The sequence below is a fragment of the Tauraco erythrolophus genome, chromosome 1 (assembly GCF_009769465.1).
Source record: "Tauraco erythrolophus isolate bTauEry1 chromosome 1, bTauEry1.pri, whole genome shotgun sequence".
NCBI classification, from domain to species: domain Eukaryota; kingdom Metazoa; phylum Chordata; class Aves; order Musophagiformes; family Musophagidae; genus Tauraco; species Tauraco erythrolophus.
The window spans coordinates 47,005,674-47,021,128 of NC_141465.1; the positions used below are offsets into that span (position 1 = coordinate 47,005,674).

General features: G+C 40.5%; 1 protein-coding gene across 1 annotated transcript in view; it reads right to left on the bottom strand.

Annotated features, from left to right (window-relative positions):
* PHEX (phosphate regulating endopeptidase X-linked) overlaps nt 1–15,455 on the bottom strand; it is a 104,223-nt gene that overhangs the window by 36,811 nt on the left and 51,957 nt on the right.

Below are 15,455 nucleotides of genomic sequence, written 5' to 3' on the forward strand. Positions count from 1 at the left end.
TTAAACAAGAAAGATCCCATTGTCATGCAAATATCCCTAGTGATAAAAAAACCAAAACAACCAACAATGGAAGACAAATGCTGAACAAGAAACACGAAATGAGCCAAATCAACTCTCAACAGAATGTTTTCTCATTTTTCCAGAAGGTAGAGCAGCCCTTCAAGATATTTTAAATGCCTGGGGTGGAACAAAAAGCAGGGGGGTGGAGGGCGGTGGTGAGCAAGCTTCAAGTTTGTATATAATCAAAAGCATCTATTTTTTTTCCTGATAGTGTTGTCAGGTCCAGCTGACTGAACTTTGCGAGGAACTGGAAAATTTCCGTTTTCCATTTAAAATGCCTCAATCATATTTATTATACTAGTCTTTAGAAAGTAAAGCACAAAACTCAGTTTTTGTTTTTACTGTCAGCTGCTTAAATAAGTTCAGTGAATCTCGAACGTTCTGTGTGTGTTCCAGAGTATTCATGTGAATCACTTACAGTAGCCTCTGTGTTAAATCTACTTAACTGAGCCCCTCAATATTTTGATTAAAAGGATTTAATTTTAAAACTAACTTGTATGATGAACAGTAAACCCTTTAAAAACAATTTATAGTGCGACTTGCAAAAAATCAACAATGGCTTTTAAAGAAAAAGTAAGAATTAACTATGTCAATACACTGTCGTTTCATGATTTAGCCAGTACAATGTCGATCGAAAATTTTTAATCATGTTTTGGCACACAAAAAACCAGTTTTGGCTTTAAGCTGTATTACATCCTTTAAAAACCCCTCAATTTCTAGACTGCCTTCCAAGTAAAAGCAAATAAATTCACACCTCCCTGGCTGTAAACGCAGAGAACTATGAAGCCAGCCTAGATCTGGCAGTGCTTCTTTGCCGAAAGAAGCAGAGATGGGCCCTGCCCTCAAACTCATGGGTGGCAGGCCAGAAGGCTGTGGCACACCAATAAGTTCCCTGATGTGACAGTGAAGGACATGTGGCAGCTGTTGGAAGGGACTGTTTCCCATAGCCAAAGCAAAACCCATGAGAGGATATAGGAAGTCCTCTGAAGTCCTTAGGAACCTCTCCAACTGAGATTCCTCCCAGGGGCTTTGCATCAAGTCCAAGCCTGTTCAGCTGAGGTCAGCACACAGCCCCATTTATTTACACAAGAGACAAATTAGAGAGCATTGTATTAAGAGCAGGTTTCTAAATTTGCATGTTGGAAGTCTCTTGCTTCCTTTGCTATCTTTTCTGTTCGCTTGAGTAGTATTTAATGGCAGTTCAAAACCTCCTTATTCATACAGCACAAGAAAGTGGAAAATTATTCTATGACTGGCTTGCTCTTTGATAATGAAGTCAGTATTTTCCCCTTGATAAGATTAAAAGTACGTTTAAGACACCAGCCTTCCAGGAGGCATGCACATACATACAGGGAAAGCAAATGAAATGTGACAAATGTACAGGAACCAACCACGTGGTAATTGCACATGAATCTGCCATAAACGCACCATGCACAACTTTTTATGGTTTAAAGGCTCATTTAATTCTTATCTCTAATTTTCATATTAAATAACCACCTGTACAGGAAGAAAAGGGGCATCAGGGTATTTGTCCCAGCTATTTTTCCGTACTCAGCCTACTTTAGGCTGTCAGGCAAATTAAGAAAACTCATCTCCCCAGGCTTCCTCTCCTGCCACTGAAAGGGAGGGGCTTTTGCAGGGGGTGATGCAGGGCAGTGGCATGCTTTAGAATAAGTCAAGATAACTCTTTTCTGTCCCATCAGCCACAGAGAGCAGGCTCCGAGGCAAAGGACCCAGAGTGGGACTACTCTTTCCACCACTGATTATGCAAGGAAGTTTCCCCACTGACTTCAACACAGTCACGATTTTATCATCAGTGTGTCTTTCTGTCCTGATGAGAACATTGGAAGTCAGTTTACTATAGAGACAGAATAATAAACTACCTTTTACTCTTGCCAAGATGGGACTGCACAGATGTGTTTCAATGCTACAAAGCATCCCAGTTTCCAGTCTAGTAAAATTCTCAGTTGGCAACCAAACTTGGCATGTGAGCCTTCTGAGAGTCTCTTTTGCCCATCAGAGCGAGATTTTTATGTTTTGTAGGCCTGCTAGCAACACCACGTACTGACATATTGTACTTACTGAAAAACAAAACAAACAAAAAAAACCCCACAATAACAAAAAACCCAAACCAAAACATATCTCACCCCCGACAAAGTTTTATGAGTCTGACACAGATCTTCTGCATATCAACTTGACTCACAATAACTTTGTGAAGATCATTTTCAAGCTTCTAAAATGATAAAAAATTAATACAATTACAGTTCACTGAAAAATTAGCATGAAATACATTCTGAAAGCTAAAATCATTCATGGCAAAGTAATGTTCTATTTAATTACAAAGATGAATTCAGCCTGTATGTACGTGTCTGGTCCTTTCGTTTTTCATTGAAAACAGACAATTCAAGAGCCATCTGGTAAAACTGCTGCATAAATATCACTGCATCTATTTAGGTTTTACGTATAGAAAAAGGAGGAAAATAGAGTGATGTATCTTGGTAAAACAGAAAAGTTCCATCACAGGGCTAAAGCCCAGTCCTACAGATATCAGGAGGAAGTGACGCACCAACTTGAGCGGGAGATGGACTAGGCCCACCTTAAAAATGTATTTTGTTTCTTAGGCATGGGTCACATAAAATGTCAGCAATTTGCACCTAGTCAACTGCAAGCAAAAGTGAAGTGGCAACTCAAACACAAACACTTGGCCTGAAATGATAATTTTTAACAGTACTCGATCTGCAGTGAACTGGCTATAATCCATACTTCAGAATATAGCTAATCATCCAGCCATTAATTTTTAAACTTTGGCTTTAACTTTCCTCTTATATTTGCATATCACAACTATACAAACTGTGCAGACTTCTCAAGATTTTTCCGAGCTAGTGTTTCATTTAATAATATTCCACATACCACCACCTCACACTGCACCATAACCCTCCCCTCCATATTTCAATAGTTGTTTTGAATGTTCTACATTAATCAATTGTGAACATGGAAAATATAGCTATTGCTCTAGTCTTGTAATGGCTTGAGGATAAAAAAAATAATAAAAATCAAGTGCCTTATATGAATAATCACATTCATGAAGTACACATAAAATTGGTTTTGGTTAAATACACATTGTAGTTTCAAAAGTAGCTGAGTCCATTTAACAGCTTTGTGCTGCGAAATAAAAAAAAAAAATTTCCTAGTCCTCGGTCTTCTCCCTTGCTCCTCCCATCTCTGTCCATACTTCTGCCCATGCTGCCTGCACCCACAGCCTCCATGAGCCACCTCAGCATCTTGCTGCATCTTTCTGAGAGATTGCTTAGCTCACTAACATAACAGAAATCTATCCAAGTTTTTCCCCAGTTAATTTTCTGCCAGATCAGTGAGCTGAATAACTCACTACACCGAGTGACCGAGCAAATGCTGGAACTAGCACAAGAACACCTAATGTGGGAAAGCAGAGAAGAAACAGCAAAGGGATTATGTGTTACATTTGTTTACCTCTTCCTCTGAATCATCTTTTGAAATCAAAGCCTCACTCAAAGAAAACTTCCTGACAAGAAAACATTATCTAGTGCACTCATAAAGGGACCATACCATACTTTACCTTCCTAGGAAAAAGCAGGGGAAAAGGGACAAAGAATTTAATACATGAACTGTTAGTTGAGATTATATATCCAGTCTTAACATCCACCAGCTACCAAGATAATATGACTATTACTAACCATAAAGTTGCAAGCACCTAAAGGTTTAATAGGACTGCCATCCACAGAAGAGTCAGAAAAAGCAACAATATACATTAGTGCCACTCTCTTCTGTCCTAAATCCCTTTTGCTTCTGGCTTTCTGGAAGACAAAGACTCAATCATCAGTTCCAGTACTGTGACAGTAATTTCACCAGAATTAATTTTTCAGTTTAAATTAATCCTGGATTAATTTTGGTTTTTAGTAATAGAACTGAACTAGATCACAGAAAATCTGAAACAGTCTTACTTATGTAAAAATACAAAGTCACTGTGATATTTTCACAAGCATGACTCCTTATTTCAATGCAGCAGTATAAATAATAAACTTGCTCATATTTTTTCCTATCAGCTTGGTTCCAAACTCATTCTGCTTCCAGCAATGCTTTAATTTTGCTAAGAAAAAGAATTCCTTTGTCCATTTTATTTTAATTCCATTTTCCATTTGCAATCTCTGTGTGACAGTTATCATGAGTCCATTATTTTATACATAGAATATTACATGTGACAGACATAAACCCTGGCTTTCATGAGCAGAACCATAGCTCTGTAAATTAAATACATTTCTTCCTGGCACACAGCAGATATTTTCCTCTGTGATTAAACAATACATAAATGCATTTATACAGCAGACCAGCACAACTGAGTACCCAGCAAAAGATGTATTTAACATTTAACCATCACTGTCCAAAGCTCCTCAGTTAGTTTTAAGGGCCTCTGGGTTCTCAGTGGAGCTGGGCTCATGCCTGTGGACCACAAGAAATGATGGTGCCATATATGCAAACTCACTCAGCCTGCACTAGGGTCCAGCTATGGCATCATGGCACAACACCAGCAGTGACAGGTCCACTCCAGCATGGGGATTTCTTTGCTGGATCCCCCTCTACGCACCTGTGGATCACTTAGGGCATGACTACAGAGGTGTGTGTGGACAGCTAGTTGCTCCTCCAGCTGCACTTCAAACAAGCCAGAAGCAAGTAGTGTGGTCTGAAGGTACAGACCATCATTAGTATCATGCTGGTGTATATGTGCTCTATGGTATATGCTGCTAAACTGCCTTGGACATGGCTCTAATAGCTCATGCACTCTAGTTAAGCTTAGACATATCCTCAGCACTTTAGAAGGCTGTACCTCCTCATGCCTTTATTTTCAGGCAATGCTCTACGTTTTCCAGTACAATTGTCTCTTAAAACAAACAAAACCAAACCAAAACAACAACAAAAAAATCCCAAGCGATCAAACAAAAAAAATCCCCACAACTCAAAATTCTCTGTATCTGTCTTTTGCAATTACATTAGACATTCTTAGCCAACAAATTTTGCACCAGAATCCTAAGGATTTGCAATGACTTTAAAAGTCCACCTTTGACTGACCTTTCGCATGTTAGTGAGCTGCAGAAATTGTGATGTTGCATTTTTTGTAGAAACTCCTTCTCAGACTTGTTTCACTGCTCACTGCTAGAGCTCCTCATCAGTTGACCCGCACTCCCACTGTCATGCCACCTCTTGCTAGAAACACACCCACCTTGCTGCAAAAATCTTTTCTACTGTCTTAGTTTTAGCTCTGGGAAAACAGCAGGTTTGACAAAAAAAAACACTGACAAAATAAAAATCCCCAAGGACCCAAAAAGCCTGTTGCACTGAAGGAATCTCCAGCACCAAATGCTGTAACACTCTGAGAGGGGCAGCCCCAGTGACCAGGAAAGGGCAAGGAAGCTCTCTCCCCATCACAGCTGTATGGGATTTCATAGATTTCTAGGTTGGAAAAGACCTTAGAGATCATCCAGTCCAACCATCCCTAATCCCCATTAAACCATATCGCTAAGTAGTTCATCCACCCTATTCTTAAACACATCCAGGGATGGGGACTCAACCACCTCCCTGGGCAGCCTATTCCAGTGGCTGACAACCCTTTCAGAGAAGAAATACTTCCTAACATCCAATCTGAATCTCCCCTGACTAAGCTTATACCCATTTCCTCTTGTTCTATCACCCATCACTAATGTAAAGAGTCCTTCCCCCACCTCCCCACCATCCCTTCTCAAGTATTTGTAGGCTGTAATCAGGTCTCCCCTCAGCCTCCTCTTCTCCAGGCTAAACAGCCCCAACTCCCTCAGCCGCTCCCCATAAGTTTTATTTTCCAGCCCCTTGACCAGTTTAGTCGCCCTTCTTTGGACTCGCTCCAGGAGCTCAATATCTCTCTTAAAGCAAGGGGCCCAAAAGAGATATGTTACCACAGCATTTCGTTTGGCAGTTTTATGCAGAACTCTGAATAACCTGTTCCAGAGAGGGACAACTTCCAACCTTAGCCCCTGTTTGCATCAGTTTATATTAATATAACCTTTTCAAGGTTGTCTTTGCCTAGCAAAGGTTGCAGAGCAACCTTTTTTTTTTATAATGAATAGAATGTGAAAAATTCTTTTTTTCATTTCTAGTCACAAGTGACCATCAGATCCAGTCTAGATACAGCTGAGATCAGACATGGCAGAGACTCACTATTACACTACTCCAAAACTGAAATAGGGACTGAGGACCTAAAACACAAGCATTCCTCAGCTCGGGAATTGCAGGTTTCCTCTCTTTGGGAGAAATTACTCTTGCTTGAACAGGGAACTCAACCAGCAGTGTACCAGTAGGCATGCCACTACCAGCTGTCCATGCCTTATAATACATGAGGGAAAGCAGATGCATACATAGACACAAACATAGGCTGCAGAGTCCAGAAAAAACATATGCAGGAAATGTTCTACTTTCTATTCAAGACCAAATCCCTCTATAATAAAAACCTTTACACATTTTTATTTTTAAATATATTTTATATATATGTATTTATCTCCACGTTGATGGAACACTTACCCAGAAAACTGAGCATAAGACACCTCACAGCTCCCTCACGAAGGGAGGAGGAAGCCTTTGTTCTTAGGCACATCCTGGCTTCTGAAAGGCCACTAAGGGAGCAAATTCCTGAGTTTGATAACCTTCTTGTGGTAAAGCTCTTCTAAAAGTAAACTCCAGCAATAACAGTACCTGAAGCCATGTAAACATTTCACAACTTTGCTTGAGACCTCCAGGACTAGTACAACACCCGTGCAAGTTAAAGCTCTGCTAAAGCTCCTGCTTCTGGACAGTTCAATGTCCAAAGCTGAGCATCTGTGCCGAAGTCCCAGCCCACAGCCCTGCCTTGCTGTACTTCCTGCCCGCTTGCAGCAAGTGGCCAGCTTTCCTCTCAATGGCTCAGGCAAGCACATACAGGACATGGAGAACACCACAGCCAGAAAACGTACATTCATTGGAAATAAGAAGGGAATACCAAGTAGATACCTGAGCATGCCCTTGTAGACTCCTCCATACAGAGGATGGGTCTGCCATACCTCAGTATCTGTTGCTGTTGAGCTGGGGGACTATAATGTCTTTGTAACTGTTCCTCTACAGAAGGTAGTTTTACTTGGCAAAACAACAAAGACAACAAAAGTTTAATTTTAAACTCTGAGACTTCCAGGGGTGGTGGAGGACTTCCTGCCCTTTGGAAGAATTAATTCATCTTTTAGCATACCAAAGCTTTCATGTAGCATTTCTGCCACAAAAGCTTCAGATTTACCCCAGTCCCTGAGAGTCTGCGGGTACATCCATTCATCTGCCTCCCTTCTTTTATTTCAAGCATGGGATTTATCACAAGCATTTCAATGTCACACCCCTATTCTGGCCTTATGGAGTCGTGGTGGAGTCTGAAAAATGACAGCTGCGAGATCAGGGTTAAATACAATTTCCTCTCCCTTCACCTGTTTTCCACTATCTGTTTGCGCGTTGCTCATGTTATTAATGGAACTGACATCCCTGCACAACTGAGTGAGCCGTAGCAGCAGCCAGATAACAAGGGAGAAGCTGACAGCAGCGATCTAACCCCAGAGATAAGAGATAAGCAAACATGCCATGGCTATTAGTTTCAACTCTGACCAATGGAGAAGAACATCTCCTGCAGTTACTGAAGCCCAGTCCTCCTGAGAAGGTTAAATTAAATATGGAATGTGAGGGAGATTATTCTTTGAGTTTAAAAACTAAAGTTTATGATGAGAAACGTGATTTAAAAAAAGAAAAGTTGTTGATCTGATGGAAAGTGAAGACTTCTTTTTATTCAGAGGAAAGTGTGGAATGCTTCTACACAAGAAGGCATTCTCTGTGCCTTCCAGGTGACAAATGTTGCCCTAAGCATTGGCATTTTCCAAAAAGCTATCTCAAGGCCAGTGTGCGAGTGGTAGCCTCAATGTCCTGACCAAATTTCAACCTAGGTAAGTGGAGCAAACTTTTCAAATATACTACATAATTTCTGAACTGCGCAGCATCTACTTCATCTCCTGTTTCCTATGGAGCCGTCCCCTTCTCTTCATATGTCCATGCACACAGTAAGATAAAGATGAGTTACACCATGAAAATAAACTCCTGGTGATACATTTAATGTCCAAGAGAGTTATAGACATGTAGGAAAAGAGGTAATGTGACTCTGTCTCTTCTGAATTCCAACCCATGTCTCAACTTTATCAGGAGACTTGTTCATTGCTCCCTGCAATGCAACTTTACAATACAGGCAGGACCTTAAATTTTTGCATCGAAGTACTAGTCCAGACAGACACTACCTGAATTTCAGAAAGTTCACTTCCACAAAGCAAAAGTGCGGCCAAGGTTCAACTGGCACTAAGAAGTATGCTTTCCAGTTTAGAAATGACAAGGTTGTTTCAAGAAGATCTGAATACTTTCTAGTAAAACCAGTAAATTCAAAAGTTAGCAGTCATCCTCATTAGCTTTTGAACAGAAATGAAGTGCCTAAATGCAATTAGAGACTTTGGAAATTTGTCTTTCTTTTCCTAGTTCTCCTAAACCAAGTCTAGCAGCTTGTGTTAGTGCTCTGAAGCAGTCTTACACTTTGTAAAGTTCTCTGAGATCCTTGAAACAAAAATATAAAGTCATCTTAAAAGAACCAGTAAAAGGTGTCTTGGGATCTTCGGGTTTGAAACTCTATCCCTCTCTTTTACAAAGGGTTGTTCTGTCAGCCTTGTGCTGGCCTTCGTTCCAGAAAAAGCCCACTTCAGATGCAAGAGGTATTGAGACTCAGGGCTAGTTCCTCTGTCATATTTTTGCATTATTTTACATAGGATGGGTCCACAGACCCCAAAAGGCACAAAATGCACTTTTTATTTTTGCAGAGCACCCTGTGCCCGCTCTCAAGATTGGTTGCTTTGTCATCTTTGTGCAAAACTAGGATGGCATTAAGCAAGATTAATTTCAGCTCCTGAAGCTGTGGTGTCTGGCCTTTTTGTCCGGGTATGCCTCAGATCTTAATGAAAAGTTATTTTTCAGAGCTGTACCTAGTGCACGCCCTGGACAGTCTATTTGAACAAACACATGAGGCTTCAAACTCCCTGGATGTATTGCTGGGGCCAGGTTTATACGTAAGGAAGAGAGGGCATGAGAACAGAACAGGCAATGATGGTTCTCTGGTTTCCCCACTACAAGAACGTAGTGGGAGAAGGTGACCTTCTCCAGACAAGCAAAAGGAGATGCTTTCTCACACAGAGCACAGTGCGGTAGTGGAACTCATTGAAATGGGAAGTTGTGAATGATAAAAACTGTCATGGGTTCAAAAAGTCATTAGATAAACTCACAGCAGAAAAATATGAATAATTACAGAGACACCACTTCTGGCTCAGGAAACAACTGAGCTGCAGATTGTCAGAGCCAGGAGAGGATAGTGGGAATGTATTTCTTTATGTTTGCCCTGCCCTTATGTTCATCTCTAAACATCTGCTACTGTTTGGCCACTGTCTGAGCCAGACATTGGACCTCTGGTCTGAGCAGTATGGCTATCATGTTCGCAGCGAAATCACCCCAATGTAAAGAGAGAGACACCACGGAGAACTGGGAGAGATGGCAGGGGCTCAGCTAATTGACTGGAAGGCTGGATACAGCCAGTGAGTTCCAGCTGAGAAGCGAATGGCTTCAGTGAGATAACCCATGGACATCTACCTCATTTAAAGTACCTCCACTTTGCTAAATCAGGGCTTGTACAGATGGCTCTTGATTTCCTAAGGGCTGTTGGCCTAAATTACACTGCCTTATCCAGGGAGGTTTGCTGTAGCTCTCTGAAGCTCCGGAACAAACCCTGTAGGCTAAACAAAGGCACCTAACGCTGCCTGAGACAAGGCACCTATAGCTAGGCACTGTCCTTATATTTTCCTGTGGTCCTCTTGCCTCAGTCTTCAGACTCAAGAGATGCAAAGAAAACAAATGTTGCGTACACGACTTCCTTAGAGAGAAATAAAACCAAGCAGCGGGCAAGTTCAGTAGGCAAAAAACGATTGCACAGTGACCTTGGGATTTGTGCTTCATGACCTAAAGAGGTTAATAAAGTTAGAGAAAAATCTTATTAGACGAAAAACAAGCTTTTTTTTTTGGCTTATCATCCATGCTTTAAAAATAGCATTGCAAAGTAAAAAAATAACTTTCTACAATACAGGCTATTTTACAGGAGATTTGCAAACTTTCAGAAAACAGGCTTTTGTGTAAAAGTCTCTTTTTCAAGCCTCCAGTTAAACCCAAGCACAAAGGGCATTTCAGGAAGGAAAAAGTGATTAAACAAAATAATGGCTCCTGCCCAGGAAAGGAAATAATTTTACATCTCAGTGATGATCTTCCACTGAATTATCCTTTGAAGAGCAGCAGCAAAAAAATTACCATTTTAAAGAGGAGAGCCCTGATCACACAAGTCATGTCAAAGGAGTTTTGGTTGTAGGTTCTCCCTTTTCCCTTTGGCCCACTGTTACAAAACAACAGCTGTCAACATAATTTGGCTGCCATTGCTGGCTGCAATCTGCACCTTCATTGTAAGGGAAACAAAAGCCTCTCCTCTCTTCCCCACCCTACTCATCTGCCATCCTTCCCAGAGGCTGCAAGGTGGCCCAGAGCTCCCCAGCTGCCTAGGCAGACGACGATGGATCTTCCTGCATGGCTTCTGTAACTTGCAGACCATGTACTTGAAGACTGTTGCCAGACACACCCTTAGAGCTCTGTCATGTGAATAATTTCTCTATTCTTGAAATGAGGGCAAAAATTAATGACCCTTACAAAAGAGAGGCTAAAGAGACAAGAATAGGAATCTTTTGCCTTTTTTTTTTTTCTTTTTTTAAATCAGAGATCTTCGTTGAAAATTCAGGAGGTTAACAGGCATAGTTAAAGCAAATTTCAGATGATAGTCAAATACAGAGCAATAAAGCAAGGCTTACACAGAGCAGGAGAGGAAGGACAGGGCAGAAAACAGAGCATCACAGCACAGTGCGAAATGCTCCTTTCTGACTTGTAGCTCCTTTGGAAGCAGCGTGAGCTCCATCCAGAGAGCTAGGTGAGAACTGCACGTGAAGACAGACCAAGTCACCTAACCCTGTTAAAAACCTTTCTTTTCAAGACTGGCTGTCAGATGGTCTGGTTTAAATCCATGTTTTGATCACAGAAAGAGGAATGGAGGGAGGACAGGAGAGAAGGAAATTATTGGATGTTATCTCATTATATTGCTTTATTACAGAGGGAAAGTCAAATCTTAATTCTAAAGTATACAAAGGCTAAAAGGATGAGTCTCAGAAATAAGGCTGCAAGACAGTTGCTCTCTATGTCACATGGTCTAGTTGATCCTTTTAATATGGTTTGGGCTCAACAAATTAGTAGTGTCCTCTCTAAGTAACTTAAAACAACAGAACAGACACAAAGAGAGTCACAGACGAAGAAACATTTCAGTGATTAGATGAAGCTGACAGGCTGTCTAAAGCAAAACTGAAGCATCGATTCTACCAGAGGGCCTTTTGTAAGTCCCGTGGAGGTCAATGCTCCCGTTGATTGCAAAGCATCAGGCTGACAGCAAGGTACACAAGTTTGGCCTCAGCCAAGTGCACAAGAAAGGTGAGGATCACTCAGACAACAGGCAGCAGAAAACACACAAAACAGTGAGCATCCAAATCACAGAGAGGATTTGCAGTTAATTCTTTTTAAAGCCTTCCAAGTAATTTGCATTACAGTGTTGTCATCTGAAGATGCAACCACCGTAAGGAATAGATGAATAGTCTAAGATGAGATGTTTTTCTAGGAAGGTTCTCTATGTTCGCTGCCCAGACATCCAGATCCTGCAGCAATCTTCTTTCAGGAAATGAGTTAAAAGTTTGTTGATGACCCAAATATGCTTGAAGTTAAAGAAGGGGCTAGAGAAAAATAAACAGATCAGCACCACAGTAAAGAATAGATCAGGCCCAGTAAATAAAACCCACCAGGTTTCTACAGTTCTTTTCTTGCCAGAACATTTGAAGAATTCAAGAATGCAATGAGATCAAAAATATAGAGGAAAAGCAAATTATATGAGCCATAGTCATTTACATGCAGCATAAGGTCCTATCATAAAACTTCAGGCAGGAGCTCTATCCTGCATTGCTATAAGGGACAATGTGATAGCTACTGATGAAAATATAAAAGATCAAGACCTTTACCTAACTAATAACTCCCTTTCTTTACTTAATAGATAATAAGAAGGGAATAGAATATAGAATATTTCAGTTGGAAGCAATCTACAATGATCATCCAGTCCAACTGCTGGACCACTTCAGGGCTAATCAAAAGTTAAAGCATGCTATTAAAGGCTTTGTCCAAACGCTTCTTAAACACTGACAGGCTTCAGGCATTGACCATCTCTCTAGGAAGCCTGTTCCAGTGTTTGACCACCGTCTTGATAAAGAAATGTTTCCTAATGTCCAGTCTGAACCTCCCCTGATTGATGCAGCTTTCAACCCTTCCCATGTCCTATCACTGGATACCAGGGAGAAGAGCTCAGCACCTCCCTCTCCACTTCCCCTCCTCAGGAAGCTGCAGAGAGCAAGAAGGTCATCCCTCAACCTCCTTTGCTCCAAACTAGACAAGCCCAAAGTCCTTAGTCGCTCCTCATAGGACGTGCCTTCCAGCCCTTTGATTAGCTTTGTTGTTCTCTGGACACGTTCAAGGACTTTCACATCCTTCTTAAATTGTGGCACCCAGAATTACACAGACAGTACTCGAGGTGAGGCTGTACCAATGCTAAATGCAGCAGCGTAATCACCTCTTTTGACCAGCTGATTATGGTGTTACTGATGCACCTCAGGATGCGTTTTGCCATCTTAGCTGCCAGGGCACACTGCTGACTCACATTAAGCCTGCTGTCAACCAGCATCTCCAGATCCCTTTCTACAGAGCTGCTCTCCAGCCACCTCTCTCCCAATTTATACTTGTGCCTGGCGTTACTTCATCCTAGGTGTGGAATCTGACACTTGTTATTGTTAAATTACGCCATTAATCATTGCACAACAGTCCAATCTATCCAGATCCCCATGCAAGGCATCTTGTCCCTTCAGAGAGACAACAGCACCTCCCAGTTTATTACCATCAGCAAACTTGCTAACGGTGCATTTAACTCCTGCATCCAGATCATTGATAAAAATATTGAACACAACTGGCCCTTGAATTTAATCCTGAGGAACAGCACTGGTGATCAGTTGCTAGCCAGGTGTAGCCCCATTCGCTACAACACTGAGCCCTGCCCTTCAGCCAGTTCTTCACCCAGCGCACCGTGAACCTGCTCATCTCCCAGTTGACAACTTGTCCAGAGGGATGCCGTGAGGGACTGTATCAAAAGCCTTACTAAAATCCAGAAAAACTACATCCACCATCTTCCCTTTATCCACTAGGCAGGTGACCTTATTGTAGAAGGATATCAGATTGATAATGAAGCAGGTTGTCATCTTTTGTTCTGGAAATAGAAACAAGCAGAAGATAGACACACAGAACTGACATTTGTTTCCAAGCAGAATATCCTACCCTAATAAAAAATTTCCACAGAAGCATTGTGAGAACTAGAGCAGTTGTTTTATGTGTTATTGAGCTCAGCCCAGCAATAATTGGCTAAACTACTACAGTTTTTCTATACAGAAAACCGAAGCAGAGAGTCCTTTCTGGCCTTCGTCTGAAAGAAGGCATCACATTGCACTCTGCATAACACTGTCCTCTGTTTTGATAGTGCTCCAAAACAAAGAGTAAACCTGAGAAGATCTCCAGGACAATAAAACTTGCTCTTCAAATTCAAGAAAAAACTAACGTCCTTCCTAAATTGTGAAATCCACGGCACTTGCATCCTCATCGATTTGGGTGACAGCTACGGATGAAGAAATGTCATTTTAAAGACCTATATAATAAAGTAATAAAGCAATACTGTTGTTTTGGTTTTTTTTTAACAACTAAACAATCCCCACTCCAAAGTTCCTGTTGTCTGAGCTTTATTGAAGTGTAAGTATTAAAAAAGTGACAACATAATATGCTGGGCTCATGAGATTTAACTGGAACAAAGTAACAGATTTTGAAGGTTCTGTTGTATTATAAATCTTAGAATTCCTCAATGAATTATCTGATCATACACGTAATGAATCTATTTTTTGAATTAAAAAAAAATGCCCATCCAATGTCCCAGCACAAATCCAATACCTATCATTAGCAATAAATAGTACTGAGTAAACATAAGCAAACTCCATGTCTGGAAATCTATCAAAACATCTCTCTAGACTGTTTCATTCTAGTAGCTATTTCTGTGAATATGAACTTAAACTTACAGTTGAAAGTCCTGCTGCAAAATTGTTGCTGCAATTTCTACATCATTACGTAACACTTATGTCTTACAAGCTTGACCTTGTTCTTTTGTCAGTAAACTATAAAATTGTTGTTCAAGCCAGTGAAAACAGATTTAAACCATTTGCTATGCATAGTACTATGGCATGTAGTATTATTTTTATTGTACAGCTTGAATTTAGTTTGCTACGCATTGTTTGGCCCAGACTCACCCTATTAACTTCAGAAACTTAAAGGAGAAGCCTAAATTGGGAGCAAAGTGCCATAAGCTTCCTAAATGTGTCAACAGAGGGGAAACAGGCATCTCTACCTACAAAAGATCTAACCTACCTTCTGAACAAAAATCTCCCTAAATTGCAAAAGGGAGCGTTTTTATGGAGTTTATTAGTTTGCAGCAATGCTTGTATTGTATCTCCACTGAAAGCAAGGTAGCAAATTTTGAACAAAATGGTTAAGCAGATTGTTTGCTAGAAAAATCAACATCAGACTTGCATATGCCTGTAAAGGCATATAGAAATATCTGTATTAAGGAAATAGTCAGAAAATCCTCCTGCTCTTATGTTGCACCAAATTTGTCAAATATCTAAATTACAGGTCATTATATTTCTAAGGGTATTTCTAGTTAAAAACCAAGCCAAATAGCCATTAAAAGTGATAACTGCAGTCCATTTACCATCAGGTTAGCAGGAAATAAATGGCATCTTACTATTGTTCTCTTGCTATAGAGTTTATTGGTGTATTTATGCAGCTCTATTTCACTTGCACATCTGTGAAGAGCACTTCTATATAAAATGTAAATGGGCTGTTTATGAAATTTAAAACTTTCCAATGATAAAATGTCTCAACAGTCTTTTCATTAGAAATACCAAAAAACTTTGAAGTTTGTGTTTGTTTTTAAATCAAAACACTGCATTTTTTAATTCAAGCACAGCAAGCAGGAAGAGTTCAGCTGCACTTGCACACCAGTTTATTCAAAGAAGGTATTTACT